Source organism: Chrysoperla carnea, chromosome X (assembly GCF_905475395.1).
Source record: "Chrysoperla carnea chromosome X, inChrCarn1.1, whole genome shotgun sequence".
In the NCBI taxonomy this organism is placed as follows: domain Eukaryota; kingdom Metazoa; phylum Arthropoda; class Insecta; order Neuroptera; family Chrysopidae; genus Chrysoperla; species Chrysoperla carnea.
The window spans coordinates 33,221,024-33,235,126 of record NC_058342.1 but is presented as its reverse complement, the minus strand read 5'-3'; the positions used below and the strand labels follow the sequence as shown (position 1 = coordinate 33,235,126).

The 14,103-nt window shown below is 30.6% G+C and overlaps 1 non-coding gene across 1 annotated transcript; it reads right to left on the bottom strand.

Moving 5' to 3' along the window:
* Nucleotides 1-371: 371 nt before the first annotated feature.
* On the bottom strand, nucleotides 372-443 carry Trnae-uuc. The gene has a single exon. It is a non-coding gene; the product is annotated as a tRNA-Glu (tRNA).
* Between the last annotated feature and the right edge of the window lie 13,660 nt (nucleotides 444-14,103).

The window sequence follows — 14,103 nt, the reverse complement described above, 5'->3', positions numbered from 1 at the left end:
CATTGTTTCATTGAATAAAAATTTTTGATTTTGGACGATTACAACAGAATTTATGGAATGTTTGAAAACTTTTAGGAATATTTTTATGAAAAAAACATCTCAAAAAAAGTTTTTTAAATAATCTATGTTGAAACGAACGTAACTTTTGAACACCTTTCGAGAAAATGTTTTGAATGCATTAATCGCTTCAGTTTTAATTATATTTTTAAAATAGTAAAACCTTAATACTTTTTATAGTTCATTTCTAATATAAATTCAATTACATCTATACACCCATTTTCATTTTTAAAGATAGAGATATCAATTTTCTTCGAAGGAGGATAATGGATTTACGGAGTATTTGTATGAAACAAAAATATTAAAAATAAAATTTCCGATACCGGGAATCGAACCCGAGCCTCCTGGGTGAAAGCCAGGTATCCTAGCCACTAGACCATATCGGATTGTGCTTGGAATGAAACGTGATTTCATTTGATTATTAATGATGTCCAATACTTGATAAAATATGTTCACTTTGAACAAACTTTCCGGATCTTGGAGACGCTTATCTTCACATTTAGTTATGAACCATTTTTCTGCTACACCGAAGCCTTCTTGAGTCGGGGGCCCTTGGCATTTCGCCAGCCATACCACCCTATGGTTACGATCCTGTGAAAAACGAACACACATACATTCTTTTTCAAAATATGGCGTCTGGTGGTCGCCATATTGAATTTTTATAAATGTCATATCTTCAGTAGAACTCGCAAGGTTAAGACAAATCGAATGACGTCTGAATCATCAAAATCGGCCCACGCGTTTGGCCTTTAGTATGCAACAAAGGAACACCAGAATGTTCGATTTACATCTAGGTACATAAATATCACAGAATGCATGCGCTAAGCAATGCATCTAAATGAGAGGTATTATATAAATGTGTTGCAGCTTCGATATGCGTTGAGATAGTTTTAAGACGCTTGGAGAGTGGGAGTTTCTTAGTTGAATAGATGAACTACAACAGAGAAGCCACGATACAAGTCACTTTTGCACTTTCATATAACACCTATAATACCTCTTACTTAGATGCATTGCTTAACACATTTACTCTGTCATACTCGTAATATTTATATGCCTAGATGTAAATCGAACATTCTGTATATAGACTGATAAACACATTACCACTCCTTTGTGTTGCTCAGTCCGGTAAAAAGTATGACTCTTATCCAAACACAATACGCATTCATGAAAGAAATGGACTATAAAATAAATAGTTGATATATATTGTACAGTATAAAAAAGTATTATAGTATTAATAACAGAATTAAAACAAGATTGTATCTATTTTAAAATGTTTCTATTCGAATTTTCTAACTTTTGATGGAGGTTAGGGTATACAATTCGAACTCGAGTCATGTTACTGTTAGAGTATGAATATTATGTCAAGTAAAAAAAAATTTCTGACGCAAAGAGATTTAAAATGAATTGCAATGGTAATTATAAATTTATAATTGTTACCAGTTTTATTTTAAATTATATTTATTTGTAGCTACTGTAAACAGGGTGTACCATTAGTCACGATCAATCTCCAGAAAATTAGTCTATCAAGTCAAAATAATTCGAAAAGTCCTTGAAAGTTTTTTTTTATTCGATGCTCCATTAACTTTATTTATGGTTTCGCTAAATATAGTTTTAATTTTCATAATAGGGAATATTCATCGATGACATATTAATATGTGAGCTGTCAGTTGGTGACAGTTCAATGTACTGTTTACTACAGGTGTAATATCCTCCTATGTAGTAATTATAGTATATATCCATGGTAATACCATACAAAATATAAGTAATTAATACCATACAGTATGTCAAGAAGTCTGACAAGCTACATACTATGACGTCACGTCCGTTTTAAACTTTGAATTTCCGTTTTAGAAATTTGAATTTCTCTCACTGAATTTGTACTTTTATTAATTAATTTTAAGTAATTAAAAAGATATTAATTACTACAATAATGGTTTAGTTCAAATGTCCAGCCAATAAAGTTACGGGAAAAAAATATTTGAACCAAATTTCGTAAATATTCCCTATTGATGAATTGACTTGAGATTGTTCGTGACTTCTGATACATTTTATAAGTTTTAAAATATAGTATTAGCGATTAATATCCAAGTATATGCAGGGTATTTAAACATTCACTTGTTTTGAATAAAGAACAATAGCGTTTGTTGATTTTCAATAGAACTAAGCTCTTGGTACCTAATTATTATTTAAAAAAGAAAAACAAAAACATTCTGTAGGTGTGTTGTAAAAGCAGCTAATACCGGCCCTGCTATGGGATTTAGGGACTAGCACTGGAGTGAAGTATACAGTTCTCAGTGTGCTCAGTGCTCAGGTGGTGGTGCACTGCGGGCCGACTAACAAAACTTTTCTATCCCAAGAGAATTTCATAACATAAGATCTAATATAAAACTAAACAGTGGCGGCTCATATGTTTTTCATTCTTTTGTTTTCACTTCGTAAAAATGTTATATGCGCTGTTTAACATAATTATATGTCGTATGACTGAAAACACTCTCTGACACTGAATCTACACTGTAAAAAAATTTACTGGAAGTAAACACGTTTACTTGGCTATTGATGTTCTTGTAACAAGTAAATATTTTTATGATTTCAATACTTAATTCAAGAAAATCTTGTAATCAAAAATTTATTCACAGTGTATAACTTATTAATTAATTTAATATCTAATAATAATAAAAATTGATAAATCTTAAAACCTAATACTTTTTTAAAAAATGGAAACCGCTAATCCAACCGCTTAACAAAAAATAATCGATATTGATTCGTATTGCTTTGATTCGAAAAACACATTTTTTGTTTAAGTAGTGCTTTATTGGTTGAATTTGATTTTGAGGAATGTATTTTTTATTAACTGATTTCGTTAATTATCTCGTAAATTAGGCCTCAGATCCAAATTTGGTACAGAACATTTTCTTCTTTTTTTTTCTCGGCTAATTCAGGAAGCGAAAGTTCTGCAGTCAATAACAGAACACCCTGTATAACTCGTAAATGGGCAATTTAATGGAATAATGGACACAATATAGTTCGTGATGAAAATATTATAATAATAATTCATAAATCTTCGGACTAACATTTTTTTAAAACTAGCGACTCCGGTTTTGAAGAATTTTTGAGTTGGTAACCGAATCGTGCGGTACCGTATGCACTAATTTGAATGTAAATAGAAATTCTTTATAAAATGTAGAATAAGTTTTTTGATAGCAAAGACTTGTGTTCTCTAGAGGTACCAGCTATGAGGCATCAGGCTAAAATACTAACACCAATCCAAAACTAATACTTTTGTGTTATTTGAATACCTATATGATATGCAACTAATATTACATACAAGATATAACAGGTATGCAGTTTATGCACTACACAATGTACTCTTATTCTATTCACTGGGCTGTATAAAGGGCCCCGCACAAACATGATGGAAATTGGCTGCTAGATAAATTATCTGAATTTTTGCATGAAAAATAGTGAATTGAAACAACGAAAAATCATTTTCGATTCACTCATAAAGCAATATTTCATTCTCATTTCAATATAGGAAGTTAGGGATGTTTTGTTGTAACTATGGAAGTGGAATTCAAAATTATTTTCATTTCACAATTAACACATTTTTAGCGAATTTTCGAAGGAAATGGAGCTATTGCTTTTGTACTGATGATAGAATTTTGAAAAAATTTCTTAAATGTTCATCGATCCTACCTAATAGATTTCAAAAATGACTAGCGGACCCGACAGATGTTGTACTGTGGAAACTGCAATTCAGTAATACCTATACTATGTCCTAGCCTTCGGTAGTGGAGCTGAATAATAATAAATAAGACCTCAATAGTATTTATAGTAAGTTGTAATAGTACATAGTAAGTTGTAATATAATAATAATAATAATAATAATAATAATGGGGTTTAACCTCCGTTTCTCTGACATATACGCCTATAACAGAGGCCACTCACACCATTATTTGTTAATCTTTATTTATTTAATTACAAACATATTTACAATTACATTTTTGATGTGGGTGGAGTCGGTTACTTCGTTCTTATCCAAGCAACGACAATGTGATCAATTCTGCACCTCTATTAATTATAAATTGTTCACACTGCCGCTGCCTGGATTCGAACCCGCAACCTAAGTTAAATGGACAAACAGACAAAGACAAACGCCTTAGACCGCTCGGCAATTTAGGCTTTAAGTTGAAACTAAACCGTTAGCGCAAAGTACAAAAAAAAAAAAAAATGCAATATTCGTTTTTAAGAAAAACATGTTAGTTTTTCTATCTCTGAGGGAATTTGCTTAGTTAACGCAGCTCCTGCTCTAAGAATTTTTTTCACTTTGATATGTAATTTATTGGATTACAAGGTATTTTTTTTCAAAGTTCCGGACTACAGGGGGTTTTTGTGAGTACTGTAAAGTCCGACAAATTCGATTATTCGACACCGCACCTTGTAAAACGTTTGTCGTATTAACACGGGTCCACTGTATATTGTTCCTGATATTGTAAAGAGATGTATTCTCAAAAGTTGAAGTTTTCCCGAATTTGAGCGAAGTGAAAACCTCTGTTCATTCCACTACAAGTCTAACGACAAAATATACACAAATAAAATCCCTGTATGTTCGTCTCTGGTCTCTGGTGTACGTACTACGTACTCGTACGAATATAAGCTTGTTCACTCCACAAGAGAATGCCTCTAGAGTGGTAATGAATGGATATGTATTTCCATGTAAAAGTACTTAGTCGAGGCGCCCGAGTTGTCCTGGTGGCCGATTGAGGTCGCGGGATTCATCCAGATTTTCCTATGTTATTTCTGAGCCTAAATGGCCGAGCGGTCAAAGACGCTAGTCTTAGAACGTTGGACTATTTAGACTAAGGTTGTGGGTTCGAATCCAGGCAGCGGCAATGTGAACAATTTATAATTAATGGGAGTGCAGCTCCATCCACATCAAAATGTAATTGTAAATATGTTTGTAATTAAATAAATAAAGATTAACAAATAATGGTGTGGGTGGTCTCTGTGATAAGGCATGCGTCACAAAAACGGACGTTTAACTTTTCAGACAGTATACTTAAATATATGTGCATCCCGGAAATGCAAAACAAAATCGATTCTTTGAAAATTAGAGCTGGATATAACCCCTTAAATAAGCCAAAGGATCTGTGATCGAAATTTTTATGGTACTCGAAAACGAAATGATTTCGAGCTTTTCCCCCTGAAGTTGAAAAAAAAAACTTGGATGAATCGACCTCAATCAACGAGAGGAATGAGTCGGGCGCCTCGATTAACTACGACTAGAGATGTATTGTAACAGAGTATACGACTACGACCCATATATATGAAATAGTTGATGGACGGGAGGGAGGGATGCATGAAAGGAGTGGGAATGGGAGCAGGTTAAAACAGGTGGGAGGAACAGGAGGTTTGGTGTATGTACGTATGTATACATACAATAATGTAACAGAATGTTACAACTAGAATGAGGTGGAGGCACCTAGAACTACTCAAACGGCGACGGCGACGGCAGTGGGTAACAGTCTCCCATGGGAGTCATGTTCCCGCCGTTCTCATTTCTATACCGTCACCAAACTCCCTGTCGCCTCTGGACTTGTGGTGATTCCCATGGGAATTCCCTTCATATCCAGGACCGTAATATAATATATTAAATTTATACTTAAAATATAAAATAAAATTTTGTTTAATTTTCATACGAAAATACATATTTAATTATGGAAGCTAATTAAACTGGAATCACATTATTTCGACAGTTTTTTAACTGTTTTTGTGTTGAATGTTATATCCATATGTGAGCTTATATTATCCAGCCTGATAAAACAGGATAACAAATATTACTATATAGTTATGTTAGTCCTGTTTGGAAGCAGGACAACAAAGATACCCAATATAAGCGTATATTATTATACATGTCCCACAGGATAATGCACAATTCAGAATGCGCTACTGTGGCCAATAATGAATCGACATTTCTAATTCCCATCGGAAATATATTTACTGTGTACACCAAATGAAAATATTTTTCAAATCATTTTCTTATTCAGTTCACCTAATTATACAAGGTATTCTAAATAAGCTTAATAAGCTTAAAAATATTAATAAAACAATAGTTTTTAATGGGCAAGCTTTTACTGTATTAAAAAGTAAAAAATAATTTTATCTATGAGTCACTCATACCTGACTATTTGTAAAAGCTTTAGGTGCTTAATATCAAGAATGAATCGAAAAATAATTAGGCATGTGGAGTAGATGAGACATTTCGATTAATTATTGATATTACGGGCCTCAAGCTTTTACGAATAGTCGGGTATGAGTGGCTCATAGATAAAATTATTTTCTACTTTTTAGTACAATAAAAGCTTGTCTAGTATTTTTTGTTAAAATTCTTAAGACTAAAAAAAATGTATATATAGTGGAATCCGGGAAGTGGATTAAATTTGACTTGCAAGATTTGATTACAGACAACGGGACAGGTGAAACTAAATAAAAGCTTGTAAAAATCGATGATATTTTGACAAAAAAATGGTAAAAAGTGGTCTGGGAATTGATACTCTTATTAATAAACCGTATATACAATTCGAATAAAAATTTTATTTGGTCTAAACTATAGATTTTTAGTATTTTTTTAGCAAATTACATCTAAACCAATACTCGACTTTATTTTTGATTCCATGCTAAATGTTATATTTATAAAATAGGAAAAACAAATTTAAAAAAATAAGTTTAAAAAAAAAAATATTAAAATTAATTTAAAATTCTTTTCGGTTTAATCTGCTCATTTAAATTTTTACCATTTATATATCAAGGTATACTAAGTTTAGTCCCAAATTTGTAACGCTTAAAAATATTGATGCTACCAACAAAATTTTGGTATATGTGTTCATAAAAATCACCTACTTAGTCCATTTTCGGTTGTCTGTCTGTCCATCTGACAACATAATAACTCAAAAACGAAAAGAGGACGTTAAAAGTGAGGTCGAGTTCGTAAATGAGTAACGTAGGTCAACGTCTTTGATCCTTAGGACTCATCTAGAAAACCGTTGGAGATAGAACAAAAGTTTAAATGTAAAAAATGTTCCTTATAAAAAAGTAAACAACTTTTGTTTGAAACATTTTAGCTTAAACATCACTGTTTACCTGCGAGGGTGCAAATTGTATAATATGTTATATGGGAATATCAGTTATATATGTGTGACATGTATGTATGTGTAATGTGACAGAGTAATCAACACTGTCTTTACATGATATTTCAACAATTAACTCAATCAGATGTTGGTTTCCACTTGTGTTTTTTTTTAAAATCAAATTTTATAAAGTATCACTTATTTTGTGAAACCCAAGTGAATGCAACTTGTTAAATATTTTCATAGGTACATCCGTAAAATCCGTATGGTATAAAATGTATAAAGATTAATTAAAAGCGACTAATGACTATCGTGTAATTAATAATCCAATATTACTACTAGATATTGGATATATATATATATATACTAACAGTTACACTTCGTATAGGTGTAGGCAATCTCATAACATAACTGTTACTAAATATTACCCTTAAAATCCTATTCAGATTAGAGTGTAGCACTACCACTGTACAGAATAGTGTGCCTAATAAATTAATATATTTATCACCTTTTGCACAGATGAGACCAACAATAACCTACTAACCCCCTACAATAACAAATATCTCCCATCTTTACACCCCCTCATAGGTACGGTACTGCACAATTGTACGTTTAAATCCAAAAAATTAACCCTTTTAATTAACACAAATATGCTTACACTGAAAAAAAAATTTCTTAATACCAGCCGAAATAAGGTTGTCACGAAATTAGGTTCTTGTATGGTGTCACGAATGTGATACAACTACCGTACGGGGTTGAGTGGTGAAGTTGACACAAACGCATGAGTTGTTTGTATGAAAGTAATATACTGTGTAACTAATTTCAAATATTATTGTTTTGAAATGCAACATAGTTTTAAATAATCCTTTTTTGATTGGTTCTACCATAATAAGTATTATAACAAAATACTGATGTGATTGTTACAACCACATGAGCAGGTTTATTAAGTTTATTTAAGTGTTTACAGCTTAACCAACTGCGCTATCGATGGTTGTTACCTAAATACAATTAAATAAATAATCAATATTTTTATTTCAAACTCTCTGTTAACTGGTAACAACAATCTTCATGTAGTTGGCTCAATCACATATGGAAATATTCTTTTAATTCATCGATGCGCTTTATTTACACGATTATATATTCCAAATAAGTACAATTTTATTTTCCATCAATAAAATGCATGACTTTAAAACTAAAATCAATCTCTTTCATAGAAGTAATGATTTTGTTTATTTAACTTCAATGATTTTGTATCAATGAATTCATATTTTAAATTAAATCCCATTCTATTGTAAATAAAAATATTTAGCTTTCGATATTTCTAAAACTAATATCGAAAAATGTTATTCTTATTTTTGGTCAACATTCATGAAGTTATAATAAATTTAATCATCAAAGTTGTAAATAAGGTACATACAAATAATTTCAAACACAAGTCTAAACTTGCCTTGGCGCTTGTACTACTTTAAGAAATTTTAATTGTAATTTTAAAAAATAAATATATAATTTACAAAAAGGATGTGTGGAGGCGGTTGACGGGTATCGGGTGAACTAGTTAGACACTTATTAGTTCAGATAATGGGTTGTTACTTGAATTTAAAGCCGCAGTCATGTGAGATTATTAAGTTCTTTTGTATCTATCTATTGTATGTTATTAGGGAAGAAGCTTAATGCATAAATAACATTATTTGTATTTGTATCGAACCCTAGGGAGCACATCATATGTATACACCGGGTGTAAAAAATGTAATTATCCCAAAACTAGTCAATGGTTTAAAAAAAAGTTTTAAGACTACGTTGAAACATGCAGGATAGTTGTTTCGGGATAAAATTGATTTCAAGAGCTTTTAAGATGATTGTTTCCCTACAGTATTGTAAAAAAGTTTTGGTTTATTGCACGGTACATACATATAAACCAAATACATGCTTTGTAGTCAAGTAATGAGTTAATTTTAGCTTTACAATACCACGCAACTACAAAAATATATAATATATTGTGTGCAAGTGATGCTTATAAATTTGATAATATAGATATCTCTCTTCAATCATTAATAAACTTACTATAGTCGTCTCTGTTTTCTGTTTTCTATATCATGGACAATCTTATATTTTGATGGTATTATTATAAACTACAAGATTGTCTAAATATTTTAAATAGTTTCTTATCACACTCTCTACATCTTTCGATATAGAAATATTCAATTGAAAAGAATAACTTATATGATTCATCATTTTTTCAGCCAACTTTGAACGATAAAAAAATTAATAAAAAGCCCGATGACCTAGAAATTTTTTGTGATTTTTGTAAACTTTGTTCATCAAAAAATGTATTTATAAAGTTTTATCCAATCCTTGCATACCTCCATAACTTGATTTTTTTTAAACATTTTGTGTTTAGTAATTTTGGAGTACCGTCATTTTTTTACACCCTGTATAAATATATATATATATTCAATAAATTAATAAATGTATGATGTAGGATTATCGAGGCAGAGAGGTTTTCCAAATATAAATTTAAAATGAGACGTTAACGTTATCGTATCGCGAGTAGTTACACTTTTATTGCGGGATTATTGTTCATATTATAAAATAAGTATTTAAACTTTATCTGAAGGGAATAATTAATATTGAAAATTATATAGTTGCTCTCTTTTCTTTTTTTTTTGTGAAAAGCTGAAAATGGCCAAATTTAAAAATAGTAAACAAATAAAAATGAGGGCACAAATTTAAAAAATATATATTTTCAATTTTGATAGTGAATTATGTTAAGTAAGAATGAAATTTTTCCATTTCTGGAGTAATTTTCAAAATATCGAAAATTGAAAATCATAATAGGATATTCTACTATTTTTGAAAAAGTACCTCAAAATGTTGATTTTGCTAAAAAAAAGCCACCAAAAATTTTTTTCGGAACAATACACAAACTTTCTTGTCAAAAACTTAAATTTTAAACCTTTTTTAAACTGTCAAAAACGTGGGCATCCAATTTGGCGACATAATATGGGTATCATTACACGAAATAACACAAATAAGTTTGACAGATATATTCATAGACATCTGATTATAATAAATATAAATACTGATTATTTATGGATATATTATACCCAGCTGTCTACACTGAACTAACTGATAGTCTATGGCTCATACCGATATGACATCACAGAAGGGCTTACACGAATTTAGGTAACGTGATATACAGTTTAAAAATTACGATTTTCCATTTTAATTTTTTAAAAGAAAAAAGGTCTTTTATGACTCGAAATCAGAATATTTAAGTATATTTTTACATAAATTTTAACTTTTTTCAAATTGTATGATTTATTTTTGACTAACGATAATACCCTATTACTTAGTTTACGATATTTTTAGAGCCTTTTTTTACATTTACGTCATACAAATTGCCTAGGACACTAGTTGACTAGTTACGTGACGGCCTGCCTACTTACGTCCACAGATAAGGACCTAATGAAAAGTCAACATTCATTTTAGATCAAAATTATTTCTTTATGATAAAAAGTTTACAATAATTAGATTAATTGTTGAAGTAACGTAAACGTTAATGTTAACTAAAGTAGTAGCTGGTAGTATTGTGGTGGGGGGATAATTTTTAGTGATGCATAAAAAATAGACATAAATTAAGATGATAAGCTCAATAAAATTTTCCAAAAACAAAAACAAACAAAAAAATTGTAATAAAAGAAAAATATAATAAAAATGAAATGTAAGAAAAAACTTTGAAGTAAATTTTAATTTGTTAGAATGAAACGACTATATGTGTGTTATGTTCGTATGTATGTATGTATAAAATAAAAACCGCGCGCGATGCTAATCATACTCGAAATACACAGTATTCAAAAACTATTCTCACATTTTAACTGATTTATCGTTTTCTGTAAAATTGAGGCATGCAAATAAAATTTTAACATCCCGTCAAATTTTGAAATATAATATAATAATATAATCATGGGGTTTAACCTCCGTTTCTTTGACATATACGCCTATAACAGAGGCCACCCACATCATTATTTGTTAATCTTTATTTATTTAATTACAAACATATTTTAAAATTACATTTTGATGTGGGTGGAGTCGGTTACTTCGTTCTTATCCAAGCGACGACAATGTGATCAATTCTGCACTCCCATTAATTATAAATTGTTCACACTGCCGCTGCCTGGATTCGAACTCGCAACCTAAGTCTAAATGGACTAACAGTCGAAGGCAAACGCTTTAGACCGCTCGGCCATTTAGGCTCTGAAATTTTGAAGTATAACGTTTCAGTTTTACGTAGTTTTCAAAAATAAAAAAATTTCTATTATTGAAACTATAAAAGTTATTATTACAGAAAATTTGTTATTGGTCTATAATTCCTTATTTTGTACCCCAACCGCAAGTGATACTATTCTGGGATAAAAATCCTCTTTTCAATAATTTGAACTTCCTTACCAGATGGAAACTTTTTATTTCGAATAAAATATCAGAGCAATACATTGCGTTTAGTCTCCGAATGACTATGAATGATAGAAGATTGCCAATTGGTATGCAACTTTGAATTGTTGGTCTTTCATACCGATAGCAGCTGATAAAAAGGTGGAAATTTTCCCAAGGTTGAAAATTTGTGGGAACCTTTGAATAGTACGTTTTTTATCTTAATATCACACCAACCTCATGCGATAATTTTAAAGAAATTCTGAAAAGAGAGATTTTTTGAAACAAAAATTTTATACCTTAAAGTTTGTTTTATAAACTGTAGATTAAAAAACAAATTCCCATAGGGATAAAGAAGTTTTTCTAAAGTCAAAAAGCAAAAAAGATGGTTAATTTTTGGGTAAATTTTTCGAAATGTACATTTTTTGAAATGAATTTCATCATATACCTACCTATTTCAGGCGAAAATCGAAATTCTGAAAATAGTTTAAAATGCATAAAAAAGTTTATGGATCAATTTTGTAGAGTTAGTGTAAAATATATGAATTCGAGTATAAAGTTTTTACAAGGTGTTACAAGACTGATTGGGCAAATATGTATTTACCTTTTCTGTAGATAAACACATCTCGTAAATTTAATTAAATTTGAAGAAGATAATTTATTTTGAAATAGAGTCCTCTTATTTTATGTTCAAACACATCTCGTCTCATTTAAAGCGATTGATATTCCACCAATAATTAAGGAGATATATAAGAATTGAATAATATCAGGGATTTCAATAAAACTTTATAAATACATTTTTTGATTAACAAAGTTTACAAAAATCACAAAAAATTCCTAGATCATCGAGCTTTTTATTATTATTTTATCATTCAAAGTTGGGTGAAAAAAATGATGGATCATATAGGTTACCCTTTTCAATTGGATATTTCTATATCAAAAAATCTAGAGAGTGTGATAAAAAACTATCTAAAATATTTAGACAATCTTGTAGTTTATAATAATACCATCAAAATATAAGATTGTCGATCACATAACAACAAAAGTTTAATTTAATTATGAGTTAATCAAAGATCCAATTTTTTTATGAACAGAAACGACTATAGTTAGTTTATTGATGATTGAAGAGTGATATCTATATTATCAAATTTATAAGCATCACTTGCACACAATATATTATATATTTTTGTAGTTGCGTGGTATTGTAGCGCTAAAAAGAACATATTATTTGACTACAAAGCATGTATTTGGTTTATATGTATGTACCGTGCAATAAACCAAAACTTTTTTACAATACTGTACTTTTACAATCACCTTAAATGTCTATTTTAATAACATTAATTATGCGTTAGAACAAGATCAAAGTACACAAAGTATGCTAGACAGAAATGATGGTGAATTATGTTATAACTTGACAATTTAAGACGAAAATTAAGAATATAATTTTTCGATATGTGGTGTCATTTTCAAAATATCGAAAATTTTGTTTCATTATTGAGCTTTCGATATTTCGAAAACCATGGCAGAAGTTATAACAAAATTATTCATCAAAGTTGAAAATAAGGTACAAATAATTTCAACCACAAGTCTAAACTTGCCTTGGCGGTTGTACTACCTTAATGTCTTATCAACCTTGAAAGTATTCCCATTATAATAAGTATTTTTTAGACAGGAGATTTTGTGAGACTCTGTATAGTATACACATAGCATAGGAAGAGTATGTTATAAGTACAAACGTTACGAATATGGAGGTAACATCGGCCACTAGAGAGATCACCAAATTTCCCGCGGGAATTTGTTAATTTTCTGCCGCCATGCGCATAGTACACTCATGGGAATTAATATTCGCTCCAGCACCATACTATGACAGACTTACACATCGACCATATATTCACAACACAACGTAAACCAGACAGACATAACGTTATTGCGATAACGTAACGTTGTATATACACTGAGAGCTATATAGCTCGTACGAGCGACTATAATATTGCAGTGTTCTCTTGTTGCCTCAAAGCGAACAAACGATGAATATACTGCTATACATATATACATATGAGAAAGGCACATGGGAAAAACATTCTATGTCACACACACTTTCAACTCAGATATTTTCAATTAATAAGGTTTTAAACGAACTTTTCATCAGAAATTTCATTCTTTTATATACAATAAAACCTTTAGACGAAAGAAGATATCGTTCATCTCATTTTCGTCTCAGAGCCTAAATGGCCGAGGTAGCCACCCGGAGCGTGAAATCCTTGAAATATGATATACAGTAATCTCGATAATATTAAAAACAGAGCTATTCCGAAAACTGAATTGTATGAAAAAATTCATTATAAATGATCAATAAAATTGAAAAAAAATCCACTCCCACTCCCACTCCCACTCCCACTCCCACTCCCACTCCCACTCCCACTCCCACTCCCACTCCCACTCCCACTCCCACTCCCACTCCCACTCCCACTCCCACTCCCACTCCCACTCCCAC